Here is a 17043-nt window from a genome sequence, read left to right as displayed (position 1 = left end):
GTGATTTTAAGGATATTTGTAACAAGAATGGAGCCTCGGTGTAAGAAATACAATTTTGGTAAGGTAAGGCTTTCTTTGTAAGTGGAAGCTTTTGCTCCAGTGCTACCTGGCCAGTATCACTAAGCCTGCTCTGTTGCTTACTGATCTTTCAGCTGAAAACTTCTGCCTTTACTATGGTTCTTCTCCTTAAAATTCTCCAGATTCCTTCTTCATAATCTGCCTGCTCATATCCTTTCCTTCACTTTATGGCTTCTATTTGAGCACTGTTTTACTTTCAGGTCCCACTGCTGACACTGTCATTGTATTCCCCAATTCTCAGAGCGAGATTTTAATGAACTCAGTAAGTTTTTCACAACATGCCAATTTATGGGCCACTGGACAGCGGAAAGATGGTCTGACCTTGAGTCAGATACCCACGCATTTTCCAATAGCGTGTGGCCCCAGGGAGGTAGAGGAGGTGGGTTATGTGGTACAGAGCATGGTTTCCTTGCAGAAGGAAAAGCTGTGGCTAATCTCTTTAGCAGGAACTGTGCAAAAGCAGTTTCCTTGAAAGGAGTGTTAGGCACGATGACTGATGTATCTGGCATGACAACAAACCACAGACTTTCAAAGTTTGTAAGGAAGAGCTGAGCCATCACTCTGTAGTAGTCTCAGGAGACTCACACAGCAATTTAAACATCCAGAGAGGATAACTTTGCTGCTAGAATGTGATACCCGAAGAAACAGTAGCTTTCACGCAACCTGTGGTCCTTAACAATTAGTAGAGTTTCTCTTATAGTGATCCACATTGAAGGGATGGTTTTATTGTATTGTGAGTTTATCTATTTTGGGAGACGGCATGAGAATATTTATTAGTTTAACCACACAAGCAAAGAAATAGATGCCTTGCAACGTTTCTGGCTCCTTGGTTACCATATGCTGTGTGATTTTCTTTCTCATCAGTAGGCATTTGAAGACTGATTTATGATAATTAAATATAGATTAAAATGTGACAAGATTTAATATAGACTTCTATCCTTCCAAGGAAACTACAATTAGTGAAGCTTACATTCCAGAATCTTCTGAAAAAGCTACAGACTGCCATTTTTCTAATCAATTAGCTCTCAGCTTTGAATTTACTCGAGGTTTTGTAAGTAAAGAGAATTTTTCTCTGTCCAATGGAAATTCTGGCATGTTTATGCATGAAATAATATTAAAATTGCTAAAGGATGTCTGCTTCCATCAAAGTTAATCTGTTACAATCTTAAAATTATAAATTATTTTATTTTCTTTCATATAGTTAACTTGGAGTTATGCACAGTATAGAAATCTTTAGATGTCAGCAAACTTATTTCAATTTGGGATGTTAAAAATGTTTGGAAGATTTTCATGATTATTTAGTATGTAAAGGTAGGTAATAACCAACACCAAATATTCAGTTCACGAAACTTTCATCTTTAAAAATAATATGCTTTTAAATGATTTATTGTTGTATACCTGAAACTAATATGAAATAATACTGAAAGTCAACTATAATTGAAAATAAATAAATTTAAAAAAATAAGTAATGCAATCATATTGAATAACATCTGGAAATAGTCTTATATGTACAATCTATATGTTTATATCTGGGGTTTTAGATGAGGAGAACCATCTCAAATATATTGCTATTGGTATTATCCTCTTTTCCTAACTGACTTGTAATTAACACAGGTTGAGATGATTATTTCTAGGAAACCAGCATGAAAATGAAAATCACTGTCCATCTTACCTGAGTTTCCCTAGCGAGCAGAGCTTTCACTGAAAATTTATGTGTAAGTACTTCATTGGGTAATAACACTAAGGATCAGGATAGAAGAAAAGAGAACCAATACAAAAATATGAGTTGGTTACTGCAATAAGAAATTGGATATTCCGCTGAGAAACCATGTAAAATGTATCCCAGGACCATCTGCTTATGGATGGAAGGAGAAAGGGAGAAGCATTGATTCACTGAATTCTGTTCCCTGTCAGCCAACTTTTCCCCATGGAGAATTATGTTCAAGGCTTTATATGTATAAAATATGAGTATCAATACATCCACAGAGAAGCTTGGAAGCAGAAGAGAGATGCATGTAAAAGATGAAGGTACTGTATGAATCTAGTCAGGCCCCATGATGAACTTGCTGCACTGGTTTTTGTGAAGTCAGTAAATTTTCTTAATAACATATTATCAGTTGATGATCAAATAACTACTTTTTACTTTAGACACTTCGAACAAGATTCTCATTATATACAGTGGATTATTTTGGCATTGGGAAATATGATAAAGATAAATAATTTGAAAGTATGTGATAGAATGAGAGCACTGGACCAGATAAATTTATTATGTATTTGGAGTACCTCATCCTTTTTGTTCTAGAATTATATTAAAGAAGGCAGAGTTGGAGGTAAATGTAGGAGACTGGATTTTGCTGATAAGCAGGGAAGGAACTCCATATACCTGTCAATCATGCATGAAGTTGTAATATCAGAATATACTCATAGAGAGAAGACAAATATTTCCCTTATAAGAGAGTAGCTCACCCACCAAAGAGGTAAAGTGGCCCATACTTTCTCCTTTTTCTCCATCAAAGCCTTACCTCTCCAAAATTTAGGCTCTTCTAGCAAGCATAGATAGTGATTATTTATTTCAAAATCCATCTCTTGCCTATTCTCTCTTACTTAACTAAGGTGTTGGAGAGGGTCCCCAGTAATTTTTTTTTAATGCTTACAACACCTGGTATTCCCATCCAAGTACTAACCAGGCCTGACCCTGCTTAGCTTCCGAGATTAGACAAGATTGGGCATTTCAGGGTAACATGGCCATAGACAGGTCCCCAGTAATTTGACTGCTTTCCTCTCTAACAATATGTATGCAATTTCTGATGGAATATAAATACATGCTAATAGATTTGTGAATAGCATTGGCCTACTAAACATCAACAAATTAAATGTCCAGAGACTGCAAATAAAGCAAGTATTGAAAGATTCCGGATCTGAAAATTTTAAGTTCTTACTGATCTTTACACTGTGATTGGAGGGTAGAGATGGGTGAATATTGAAATGGGGAGGGATAGTACAGGCAAGTGCTTAATGTTCATGCTATTGCATAGTACCTACCTCATCAGAATAAATCTGACATTTGAAGCATTCAGTGATTGACTAAATTTTTCACTTTTCGTGTGGAGGTTTTGGCAATGATGGATCTTGTACATGGTGTTGGAGGAAGTAATTGAGAGGCTGTGACTATTGGTTGATACACGAGCTACACTTGAACAATTTGGCGGTCCTCATCCACTCCCTTGTGCTTGGAACGTAGGCTCTCCCACTGTTCCCACAGTGGGAGCTGTTTTGTAGGACACAGCCTTGAGAGCAATGTATTGTTGAGACCATCTGGATGGTAAATATGATAACCCCATTAAAATGGCCTTTATATAAACTTTTAGGTTTCTGGAGGCGTGTGAAAAGATCTACTCATCTCGTAGCCATCCAAGACAAGCCTCTTAAGTAAGTTCCTTTGCTTAAAACTGCCACCTGCCAACACCGAGTAGTCTTTCTTCAGTCTCTCTTTGCCCTACCTATATGGGGACCAGTTTTCGAACCGACATACAGTAGGGTCTTAATATTTTTGGATTGAATAAATGAAGAAATGAAATGTATTCAACCTGTGCATCGATTATAACAGATAAATGAGGGATTTATAAAATTTCTCCCTCTACAGGAATTTAACAGAAATAAATTATTTCTTAATCTTAGGTGTACTTGTGGTAGGACTTGACAGAAGGCAGGAAAATGACCACATCAATGTCTGTGGTCTCTTCTGGTCCTATGGTTCAAAATAGCTTCTACTAAACTGTAATACTCAATTATAGTTTAGAACTAACTTAGTTTCACTTGAATATTTTCCCTAAGGGAATCTAACACTTTTTATTCTACTGTCTTCCCTAAATTTAATAAATGTATTATATGATTGTTTTTTTTTTTTTTTTAATTCTTTTTTATACTAGTGGGTTGTTCAACCCACAATGACATTTCTGGGATATTTTCCAATTTTTTCTTCTCTTAAAATAAACTGAGACCTTATGTTCCATCTTGGAAAGCATTACATTTATCTGCTATTTTATATCCGAACTATGCCTTTTCAATGCTGCTGAAAGGCAATTCTCTGAAAGACATATCATTGTTTTCCAAGTTTTATCTGGCTTAAATTCTACATAAGCTTTCAAGTTTGTGTTTGTAATGTTCTCTGTTACTGTGTGTAAAGAAATATGACTTCTTATAGAAGCAATGGAAAAGATTCGACAAGATGTAGTTTGTAAATATCCTTGGGGGGAAATCTTCAAGGAAATTTTGGGAAATTTTTCCTTTTTCTTATAAAGATCCTTAAGATAGGAAAGGTTTGATAATACTGGGGCTTCAAAGTAAATATTTTTATAGACAAAGGAAATTGTAAAAGTATTGTTATTGTACTACTAAGTGATCGTTTAGTTATCAAAGCCTCTAATAAAACAAATATATGAATCATATGGATCTTTATCATAAAAAATACTATAGAATTAACATTTCAAACTGTATAAAACATATGTATTCATAAGATATAACACTCAAAAGTGAACAAAACTTCAAATTAAATGGGTTTTTTTCTTGATTTCTGGAAGTAAATTGAATGTGACCTATATATAAATATGAGTTTCCTTAAATTTTCTACATGATAAAAACAAATAATTTTTCCCAAAGGGAATGCACTTATTTCTAGACTCTGACTATTTTTCATAATGAGGATTAAGGACCTCCTGCTTTAATCTTACCTGAGTTGTTGGTGAAAAATGCATATTCTTTGATTTTACTCAGAGCTAAAGAATCAGATGCTCTGGGGTTAAGGCCTCAGAACTTAAATTATTAAAATACATCTGAGGTGATTCTGATTACATTAAAAGATGAGAACCTGGTGCAGCATGATGGAATTTCAAATGACCCAGAAAACAAGTAAATACAAAACTGCACTGAATATCCAAGGACCTAAATTTTTTCTGTTCCAAATAAAAGCAGTTTCATCAAATTACATTCTCATAATTAGTTTGCCAATGATATTAAAAACATAAAGATAATATGTAAAAACTATTAAAAATTTATTTTATGATCATTTAAATAGCTATCAAAGCCTCTAATGAAACAAATGTATGAATCACATGGATCTTTATTATAAAAAATACTATAGAACTAACATTTCAAACGCTGTATGAAAGAAACATATGTATCCATAAGGTAGAGCACTCAAAAGTTTTATGATAAAGTTTGTACCTTTTGGCCACCTTCATCTACCCCCCAACCCTGGCCTCTGGTAACTACAAATCTGATCTCTCTGTCTCTCATATTTAGATCACAGATATCACAGATATAAGTGATATCATACAGTATTTGTCTTTCTTTGTCTGACTTATTTCACTTATCATAATTTCCTCAAGGTTCATCCATGTTGTCTTGATAGACAGGGTTTCCTTCCTTTTTATGGAGTAATAGTATTCTACTGCATATGTACACATTTCCTTTATCCATTCATCTGTTGATGGACCTTAAATTATTTCCATGTTTTTGACTGTTGTAAATAATGCTGCTCTGAACAGGGGTATACAGATATCTCTTTGATTTAGTTTCTTTTGGATATATACCCAAAAGTGGAATTGCTAGATCATATGGTATTCCTATTTTTAATTTTTTAAGGAAACTCCATACCGTTTTTCATAGTGGCTCTACCAGTATACAGTCTCACCAACAGTGCACAAGGGTTTCCTTTTCTCCACACCCTCACCAGCATATATCTTTTATCTTTTTGATGATATCCATTCTAACAGATGTAAGGTGATATTCATTATGTTTTGATTTTCATTTCTCTAATGATCAGTGATGTTGAACACCTCATCATGTACCTGTTGGCCATTTATGGCTATTTTCTATTTAGGTCATTTGCACATTTTTAAATTGGATTATTTGAGTTTTATTTTGCTATTAAGTTGTATAAGTTCTTTATATATTTTGAATATTAACCCCTCATCAGGTGTTTGATATACAGATCTTTCCTTTTATTCTGTAGGCTGCCTTTTCACTTTGTTGAGTGTTTCTTTTGATGTGTAAAAGCTTTCCAGTTTGATGCAGTCCCACTTGTTTATTTTTTATTTTGTTGTTTGTGTGTTAGGTTCCATACCCAAAAAATCATTGGCAACTTTCATGTCAAGAAGATTTTCCCCTATGTTTTCTTCTAGGAGTTTTATTGTTTACAGCCTTACATTTAAGTCTTTAATCTATTTCTAGCCAATTTTTATGAGCAGTGCAAGACAGGGGTCTAGTTTCATTCTTTTACATGTGAATATCCAGTTTTCCCAGAACCATTTATTGAAAAGATTATCTTTTCTCCACTGAGTATTCTTAGCTCTCTTGTCAAATATTAATTGATCATATGCATAGATCTATTTCTGGGTTATTGATTCTGTAATGCTGGTACCATATTGTTTTGATTATTATACATTTATAATATTGCTTGAAATCAGGAAGTGTGATACTTCCTGCTTTATTCTTTCTCAAGATTGCTTTGGGGTCTTTTGTGGTTCCCTATAAACAACTTTATCTTTGTTTTATCTGATTCTGTTAAAATGGCATTGGAATCTTGGTAGGGATTGCATTGAATCTATAAATGACTGTAGATAGTATGGACATTTAACCATACTAATTCTTATAGTCCCTGTATACAGGACACTTTTCCATGTACTTGTAGTATCTTTGATTTCTTTCATCAATGCTTTATAGTTTTCACTTATTCAGTTAAATTTATTCCTAAGTAATTTATTGTTTACAATTTTATTGTAAATGAGATCATTTTCTTTATTTCTTTTTTAGATAATTAGTTTTTAGTATATAGAAGCACTACTGATTTTCTATATTTATTTTGTATCCTGCCTAATGTTAACATTGTACCCAGGAAAAATGTCTCAGGTGAGTATTGACCTAAAAATAAAAGATCCTATAATTTTGTAAAGCTTATGAATCCTGAAAGCTATGAAGACAGAAAAGAAACAAATATGTATTAAGAATCTAATATGTATAAAGAGCTTTACAAACTTAATCTCATTTAATCCTCTCTAAAGCCTTATTTCATAGGTGTTACTATTCCTATTTTACCATCAAGGGAAATTCAGGTACAAAGGCATTAAGTATATTATTAAAAAACCACAAAGGTAATGAATGGCATAGCCAAGGCTCGAACACAAAGGATTGAGTGGGCTCTCAATTCTTCCTAGCAACCTATGGTATACTGAAGCATCATTCTCCCATTTGTCACAAAAATCTTTTCATATTTTTTCTCTTTTTAAACTCTCATTGAAGATCTTGCCTCATATTTCTGTGACCTAGTTGTGACAGTGTTTCTCTCGGTCATCTTCTTTTTCCTCCAGTCTAGGCAGCCCATGTTGTTTGGCTGAGAGTAATCCAGTAGGGTGAATAAGTGCTAGTTACTCTCCTAAATACTTCCTTTCTCTCCTGTTTCTTCCAAAAAAAAAAAAAATACACACTAGAATGATCTCAGGAAAGCCATATATTTTGGAGGAGTAGATCATTTTATCTGACTTAGTGAATCACCTTGCACACTAAGACCTTCTAGGAGAAGCTGTCTTGAGTAGTTTTTCTCTTTCTAAAGGATCCTCTCTCTCTCCTCAGTTACCATTACCTCCCATCTCCCTATTTTTTGGAGCCCTTTATCTCAAAACTCACTGAGGTTCACACACTCTGCTCCAGAAAACTCCACTTCCCACCAGAAGAATAGGCCATGTCATCCCACTTTCGCCTTCTCCCTGGCCTTATAAGACAAGAATGTTTCCAGCTTTGCCTGAATGCTAATGGCCTTCCTGGTCAGCTCGGTTGTGCGGACTCAGGGGTTGGAGGGTATGCCTTGAGTGCAGACCAGTGAGGGCACTTCAGTTCCAGTTAGTCCTCTCCCTAGCCACAGTGGGTGATGTTCTCACTGTTAGCTTAAGAAATAAGTGTAGCTTACTAAAGCAAGCGTTTAAGTAACAGATGAAATACAGTCTAACATGAAGAGAGGTATTCCTCTTGTTAGCATGGCTTTATTCTTGACCTCTATAAACCATAAACTTTTACATAATTGTGCTCTGGACCTGGTTAACATAGCAAGGGTCTCCACAATAAAAGCTATTTTCTCTGCAAACCAAAAATAGATGGTGCCTGATTTTAATAGATTTCATAAAAAAATATTTCAGTTCTTTCTACCTCTTCCACCCATCACTCTCATCCCCCAAAGAAGATTTCTGTTTACCTAACAAGAAGGCCTATACCTTCCCACTAGGATATCTGGAAATATTCTTCTCTTTATACTCCTCTTGCTATAATAGAGGAATTTTTCTTCTATCAAAGAGGAAATCTTCTACGTACATTCTGGATTCCATCCCCTCGTACCATCTTGGGGTTCTCGCTTTTTTAATTTACTACCACTTTCTCTCTTTCCTGCATTTAGACTTCTTTTTCTCTATTGCACTGGTCTCGCCAATATTCAAATATTTTCTAGTTCTCTCATATTGTAAATATGCTCCTTTGACCCTACATCTCTAAATCTGCTGGACTTCTCCCCTTTCTTGATAAAATTGTCCCCACTGTCATTTTCTCTTGGGTCCCTATATCTTTCCTTTATAGCACTTATCTGTAATTACATATTTATTTATTTTTCTTACTTCTTTCTTTATTATTAGACTGTAAGCTGCATGCAGGAAATGACTATTTCTATTTTATTTCCAAAACACATATCACGTGGTAAGTTTTTAATAAATATTTGTTATGTGAATATAAGGCCCTAAATCCAGCTTTCTTCCCATTGAAGAGTGATTGGGAAGGAGAAATTGTGATGCGTGCCAATTGATTCTTGGTTATCATCTGTTTTATTGCTTTTAATCTTCTTTGATTGAAAAAATAATAAACTATTTTAGAGCAGTTTTAGTTTCACAGCATAATTGAATAGAAAGTACAGAGTTCCCACATATCACCTCTCTACACACACACAGGCTCCTCCACTGTCAGCGTCCCACGTCGGTGTACCAGTGGGGCACATTTGTTATAATAGATGAACCGACAGTGACATATTTTTATCAACCAAAGTCTCTAGTTAACATTAGGGTTTACTCTCATTCTATGAGTTCTGACAAGTGCATTATGATGTGTATCCACCATTGCAATACTTTGCAGGAGAGTCTCATTGCCCTAAATATCCTCTATGCTCCACCTATTTATCCACCACTCCCCCAAAATCCTGTTACTGGCAATCTTTTCTACTGTCTCCATAGTTTCACCTTTTTAGGTATGTCATATATTTAGGATTATACATTATATAGCCCCTTTACATTGGCTTCTGTCAGTTAATAGTATGTTTTTATAGTTTCTCCATGTCCTTTTATGACTTGATAGTGCAGTTTTTTTTTTAACACTGAATATTATTCTATTGCATGAATGTACTACAGTTTATTTCTCTATTAACCTATTAAAAGATATCTTGGTTGCTTCCAAGTTTTGGCAATTATGAATAAGGCTGCTATAAACATTGGTGGGCAGATTTTTGTGTGGACATATGTTTTCAACTCATTTGGATGAATATCAAGTAGTTCAATTACTGGATTATATAGTAAGAGTATGTATAATTTTGTAAGTAACTGCCAAACTATCTTTCAAAGTGGATCTACCATTCTACATTCTCAATAGCAGTGAACAAGAGTTCCTGTTGTCCCACATACATGCTAGAATTTGGTATTGTCAGTGTTTTGGATTTTGGCCATTCTAACAGATGTATAGTAGTATCTTGTTTTAATTTGCAATTCTCTAATGATATATAATATTGATTCTCTTTTGATATGTTTATTTGACATCTGTATATTTTCTTTGGTGAGGTATCTGTTACAACCTTTTTTGCCCATATCTTAATCAGGTTGTTGCTTTTTTATTGCTAAGTTTTAGGAGTTCTTTGTATATTATAAATACCAGTCCTCTTTGAGATATAGCTTTTGGAAATGTTTTCTCTGTTTGTGACTTGTCTCATCCTCTTGATCCTTTCACTTTTTTGCCTTCTTTCTGAAAAATTTTGAGATGTATATTTTTCTGTCATGGAGAAAAACTGTCTGAGTATTCACACTAGGATATATGTGCCTGTGTCATTTGTTTCTCAATAGAGGATTACAGGTAAATGGTATTGCTTAACATAAGGAAATAAATCACCGATGATAGAATTTAAGGCCTCATACTATTAAAGCATGAGGGTTACTGTAATGTATAGATACAGCCCTGATTGTGTCAACCTGCAGAATTCCAATGCACTATCACAGCTCCACACTTGAGATACTTTAAAGACAAATGAAAGGAAATACAACTTTATACAGCTGGTAGTTATCTTAAAGAGCTCATCTTCAAATTCCAGGTTCCTAAATATAAGTATATTCAAGAAGGAATTAAGTAACTCCATGGTCGAGAGAATTGTATCTGTCAAAATTTTTTGCTTGCAATTGAAACTCAGATAAAATTAGCTTAGGCAAAAAGGAAGTATGTTGGTTCATGTAACCATAAAGGCCAAGGGAAAAACTGGCTCCAAATGACACTCTTATATCACTCAGCTTTGCTTCTTCTGTTTATTGATTTTATTTTTAGACAAGATCTCCTCAAAAGGTGTGAGATAGAGCTGCCAGTAACCACAAGTCTATATCCTTACAGATCAAAATCCAAAAGGGAGATAGTGATCCCTTTAAGCAGAGAGTTAACACTAATTACTACTGAAATCATAAAATTTCTGTATATTGTATATATAGTAAACAACTACACTGAAAAATATGATTAGACTTCTAGGATAATGTGCCCAACTTTTGCGGCCAAAGGGATGAAGAACTTTGTTCAATTAGAGGTCTTGTACTAACCTCTGTGGTCTAGGATGTGATAAGTTCAGCTCTGCTTAAACTACAATGAATGTGTTCCCCAGGTAAGAAGGATTTTATTACTAGGAAAATAGGTGTGAAGACCTTTAGATAGCAAAAATGACAGATGTTCATTTCATAAATTCCTTATCTTGACTGTATGTTATTCATTTCTTATCTCCATAGTGCTTTTCAAAAACAAGACTTTGCTGTCAGCAACAGAATACTTTGGATGACTCACTGGCCAGATGCTATAAGGTATTTTTCTCACTGAAACTAAAAATATATTTGTCAGCTTTATACCTAGGAGGTTAGAAGACTCAACAAAAAAATGAAGAAAGCATTAGTTTATATGTTAAACAGCTATTACTAAGCATATAACTAATTTTATTTGTTCTATTTTGTAATTAAGTATGTAAGACTAGAACAGGGAGATAAGAAATATTCATTATTTTTAGTTCAATTGTGATAATTCTTAGGTAGTTGTTTTTCTCTGTCTCATGGTAACCAGGCAACAGAAATTGCTACAAGAATGAACTGTGAAGATTAAATTTTTATTAAATCTTTAAAAATTTCTCTCTCATAATTAATATTTTTTAGCTTATCCAAATTATTTTTTATCTAAATCCTCAAACATGATCTAAACCCCAAGATAAAAATGAAATATATTTTAGCCAGTTCTTGTTTTACTTAGCTGTTATTTAAAAGAATTAAACTTTTTAAAAAATTTGTTCTGCTTTTGCACTGTCTTTCTTAAAAGTTAGGGAAATGATTTATTATAATACTGATTCAGTGTAGCACTAAGACCGTGGATTTTGGAGCCAAAAATTCAGGTTTTAGATATTATTTTGCAAATTCTTAATTTTGTGACCTTAGGTACACTCGAATCTGTATGATCTGCAGCTTCATTTAAAATGGAAATAATGAGTACTGATCTCATAAAACTATCAGGAGGATTTGGTGATATAATGCATGCAAACCATTTGTCATATGCCTTGATACTCAATGACGATTTAGTCCATGTTAGTTTTTATTAGCTATGTTAATAATTATGCTAAGAGATACAGAAATTTTCTGATATCAGTAGTAATTAGTGTTAACCCCGTGCTTAAAGGGATCGCTGGAGCTGTCCTTTAGGACATCTGAGTCCAGAGTGAAGATGAATATTTGACACTCGATTTTTCCATCGGAACGAGAAGTAAGGAATGAATAAATCATCTTAATTGGATGCTCCAAAAGGCATTGGTGTATATCATTCAGAATTATTCCATACTTTGAAGTATATATTTGACTTGGGTAAATGTATGTTTTAGAATAAAATTATGTGAACTTTTTGTATGTTACTACACAATCCGTTCTAGTTTTATCTTTTCTCAATCATTTTAATTTTTCTTTATAAGTGAATTAACTTATATTTTATACCACAAATCATAAAAAATAACAAGTTCTTGTTTTAATTTATAACTTTTATAGCTCAAAGGAGAGATCTGCCCATTAATTTGTTGGTGCATATATAATACAACATAAACCAGCAACAGGTAAATTTAGAAATTTTTGTAATCCATTTGATGTTTGTCAACATTTAACTTTGTATAATACTAAGCAAATTAACAGTATAAGCAAGATTGCAATATGTATACTTCTTTTATACAAGAGAAAGTATTGTTTTCAAATATTTCAGAGAAATATATTTTATGAAAATTATTTTATAATTCATAGGTGTAATTTCATATTGTCTTAATAAGTATGTATATTTACTAAGTGCAATAAATTGGGCAACATTTTGTGATACTAAAAAACAACAGAAAAAGACTATTGATATTGACTAATGGAATGGGCAATGGCCTCAATGATCTTTTTACAATGAATTTAAAGGAAGGTTATATATTTGTATATTTTAATGGTCCTTTATAAAAACAAAAATCATAATATTTAGGGACAGTGATAATTAGGCAACAAGGGACTAAACTGTTCAAGAAAATGGTCTTCTAGAGGTCTAACTTGATTCTAAATTTCTTTAAGCATTTTCCCACCATGTCATTTCTTTTACCTGGAATTTATTTTCCAATTGAGCTTTGTTGGAATCAAACTGAATTTATAATCTAGGATGCTTAAGAAAACTGACATTTTATATTTTGAATTTATTTCAAATTTAAATATATTATACATTTACTTTTCTGATTTTTAGCTGGTTTAATTAAACTAGTCATACGCATGATCAATCTGAATTCATGATGGTTTATGATACAGCTTAGATTTTTTCAGATAATTTTGTGGAAAGTAATTATCTTCTGTTTGAAAACAAGAACTGTGGTATCAAGACATAAGAAATCTGATGTTTACCAGTAACCGCTTCTAGCATGGTTTTCATCATTGATTCTCTTCCTCTTTTCCACATGCTTAGTTGTTCTTTCTTCATTACAGATGCACAGAAAGTAAATATTCTGTTTATCTTTTATGACACTTGAGAACAATAATGCCACCAAAAGTAAACTTAGAATATAAGTAGAAGTATGCTTTAGATGACAGCAAATTCTTAAATTGGAACTAGAAATCCTACCTTACATAAGGCAAGGGTTAAGATTCTGATTTGATATAATGGAGGCTGTGTTTTCTGGGGAAATCTATTTTATTTTATTTTATTATTTGTTATTATTTTTATTTTATATTCATTGTATTGATATAATTGATATATAACATTGTATAAGTTTACACTGTACAATGTATTAATTTGATATATTTATATATTGCAATATAATTACCATCTATAGCATTAGATAACATCTCTATCACATCACATACATATTATTTTTCTTTTTGTGGTAGGAACAATTGAAATCTAGTCTTTTAGCGACTTTGAAGTTTATAATACAGTATTGTTGTCTATAATCACTATGTTGTGCTTTTGATCTCCAGGACTTATGTACTAGTTGCAAGTTTGTACCCTTAAATGTCTCCCCAATTCCTCTTACCCTCAGCCCCTGGTACATGGTATATATACATAACATATTGTATCTGTCAAAAGTTTTTGCTTGCAATTGAAACTCAGATGAAATTAGCTTAGGCAAAAAGGAAGTATGTTGGCTCATGCCAAGGGAAAAACTGATTCCAAATAAATATATTCTATCATTCAGCTTTGCTTCTTTTATTTTTAGACAGCATCTCCCCAAAAGGTGGGAAATAGGTTACCAGCAGCTCAAGATTATTTATACACACACACGCGTGCGCGCGCACACACACACACAAGCACATATGTGTGTATATGTGTGTGTGTATGAAAAGAATATGATTGGACTTTGAGGGCATTATGTTAGGTGAAATAAGTCAGATAGGAAAAGACAAATACTGTTTAATATCACTTATATGTGAAATCTAAAAAGCTGAACTCATAAAAACAGAGAGTAGAATGGTGGCAATTCTCTTCTTTCCATTCTCTCACAGAAAATGTCTGTTGGTGTTATAGAATGCTGACAAGGAAGGGCTATGTATCTGGCCCAATTTGGCATTTCTGTATACCAAGATTCTCCACGGGATAGAATTCTCACCAAATTATAAGCAAAGAAACAAACATCACTCAACCATTATGGGTATTATCGATTACACTATTGTACAATTTGTTAATTTCTTCTCTTTGACTAAATACTCTCACAAATTTAACTTACCAATGTGATTTAGTCATGTCATCATATTATTTGAAGGCCTTCTGATAGATTCCTAACACTTTATTGTCCCTCCACAACTAAAACAAGTTTTCCCTTTTCAGGTCCTTTCTTTCTCCAATTTGACTTTCTAAATTTAGTTAGATAGTCTGTTTTATATCATTTTAACCTTATCTATTAGTCTCTTTTTATGTACACATGCACGTTCACATACTCAGTTTTAGGAACTTAATCACATCCTTTTGCTGCTGTATGGCCTCTTAATATGTTAATGAAATAATAATATATTATGAAAAATTTTAATTTCACTGCATATAAATTTATCTCATTTTTTGTAAGGGTTACAAAAAGAATTATATTGAATATATATGCCGTAACTTATTAATCAGTTTTTTTTTTGTTGCATATTTCCAAGTTTTCCAATGTTGTATAATTTCTGTGTGTGTGTGTGTGTGTGTGTGTGTGTGTGTTCATGCGTGTGTGTATTTGAACGCTTGAGTAACTGGTAGGTCAAAGGGAATGCTCGTTTTAAATTTGGAAGTTATTGCCTAAAAGGTTTTATCCATTTGAGCTTTCTTTTAACACCATATGTAGATCCTTATTTTTTCATGGTTTTGCTAGTAAATGCATATTGTCAATATTTTTCATTTTTGTCTTTTTGATGAGATGAGAAATGGTGTCTCCTTGTTGATCTAGTTTAAATCTTCTAATGAAGAGTGAAGTCTAGCATCTTTCCATACATTGATTGGCCATTTGAATTTCTTGTCCTCACTTCAGCTTTTCAATAGAGGTCCCTTTTTAGGCCTCTAAAACCATTTATTATAGTATTGCTTCTTTTCTCAAATTCTCCCAATGGCTCCTAAGGTAAAAATCTTATGTTACTCTGTTCAAAGCCTATCTTTAGCCCTCTATTCAGCTAAATAAAATGTACATAGCTTAATATGATTTTTAAAATCCCTTCATGATCTGGACCTGATAGCTTTCCAGGCTTTTTTTTTTTTTTTTTTGTCACCTCCTTTCTCTTCCTTCACCTGTCAATGGAAGAAATCTTTTTTCTTTAATATGTTGTGCACCTCTCTCCCTGCCATTCTTCAAGCTGTCCCCTAGCCTGTAATGCCCTTTCCCTCTTCTCTGTGTAAAGTCTATGAATCCTTCCAAATCTGACTCAAAGGTCACTTCTTTAGGAAATTGTTCCTGGTCTACCCTTCCTTCCCATTTACCTAATGAATTAATTCCTCATTCCCATATACCTCCTTTGCTCTCTGATGTCACAGAATTCTAGTTCTACATCTTTCCTCTGTCAGAGTTTTTAAACTTATTGAAAGAATAAATTTAGCTGTTTTTTTTTTTAATATTCTTTCCTCCAATGCTCTTAGTATAGTATCTTGAACTTAATAGTGCTCAGAATTGTTTCGAAGTGGATAGAGATGGAATCACTATTATAAACTACTAACTAGTACTTTGACTACCTGACAACCATAAAATGACACTTGGGAATATTTTTGACTATGTTTACCACATGGCAAAGGAGAACATTCTATGGGTATGGGGAGAGTAGAAGTTATATATAAATTTGACACCTGCATGTCTAGGTACTAAAGGATAGTTACTATGTGAAATTTCTAAGATGGTCTTAAGACCATAGTTACTATAGAATTTTATTTCTGTAAAAGTTTTGGGAGAAGACAGAGTTTGTTTCAAGCAATTGCCTCTGTTTTTAATACAGCAGGGTATGTATGTATATACTTTATAAAAGACAAGTTCTGTTCTGTGGCTCTATAGGGATAAATTTCATAGATTAATGCCAAACTAGTAGTGTATTTGGTGTTAATGGGTGTTTTTAATGAGAGGCATTTAGTTCTTGATGTTTTGAAGTTCATATAAGAATTCATTTTCTTTAGGCTTGCTTTCTTAGTGAATCTCTATTAGTTTTTGCTAGCAAAATTTCATTTCCTATGCAATGTCTCTCTTGATTATATTCACATTAGGCAATTATCTGTTTGGATTTTGTTACTTTCACTATTTCGAAGGATATACTGTACGTATTCTTGAGGGAAATTAAGATGACTTCTATTAAAGGTAGAAATACTTCTGAATATAGAAAAATAGTTACATTTTTAGGATAGAGGTTTAAAGTTTTTATATTAAACCTCAAATCCCTCTAGAACTGAGTGTTATATGCAGTGGGCATGCATGGAAAGGTGGATATCTGCTGCATATCTGGATGGATTGCCATGTAAGGACCATGTGTCAAAAACACAACTTGTGAGTGAATCTTTTTCTAGAAATTTGTTAAACACATTACAGATGTGTTTATACAGATTTAAGAGATTTTTCTTTTTTTTTTTTTTTAAGGTGGTGGTTGTTTCCTCTTTTTTTGAAAGCAACCTCAATCTTTCAATATTTCGTTAACCATCACCTATCGAAGTTAAAAA

The 17043-nt window shown here is 33.1% G+C and overlaps 1 protein-coding gene across 4 annotated transcripts in view; it reads left to right on the top strand.

Annotated features, from left to right (window-relative positions):
* Window positions 1–14082, top strand: part of ARL6IP6 (ADP ribosylation factor like GTPase 6 interacting protein 6) — a 198682-nt gene extending 184600 nt beyond the window's left edge. For 2 of the 4 annotated variants that reach the window (XR_004955540.1, XR_001597643.2), the window contains 2 exons: window positions 11136–11207; window positions 12064–14082. The gene's annotated coding sequence lies outside the window, so the exon portion shown is untranslated. Of the gene's footprint in view, window positions 1–1692; window positions 3508–11135; window positions 11208–12063 lie in introns of all 4 variants that reach the window. The other 2 variants (XR_004955539.1, XR_004955538.1) reach the window with 2 other exon arrangements.
* The last annotated feature ends 2961 nt before the right edge of the window (window positions 14083–17043 follow it).

This window comes from Rousettus aegyptiacus, unplaced genomic scaffold (genome assembly GCF_014176215.1).
Source record: "Rousettus aegyptiacus isolate mRouAeg1 unplaced genomic scaffold, mRouAeg1.p scaffold_m13_p_2, whole genome shotgun sequence".
Classification (NCBI taxonomy): domain Eukaryota; kingdom Metazoa; phylum Chordata; class Mammalia; order Chiroptera; family Pteropodidae; genus Rousettus; species Rousettus aegyptiacus.
The sequence above is the reverse complement of the archived record's forward strand: the minus strand, read 5'-3'. Positions and strand labels throughout refer to the sequence as shown.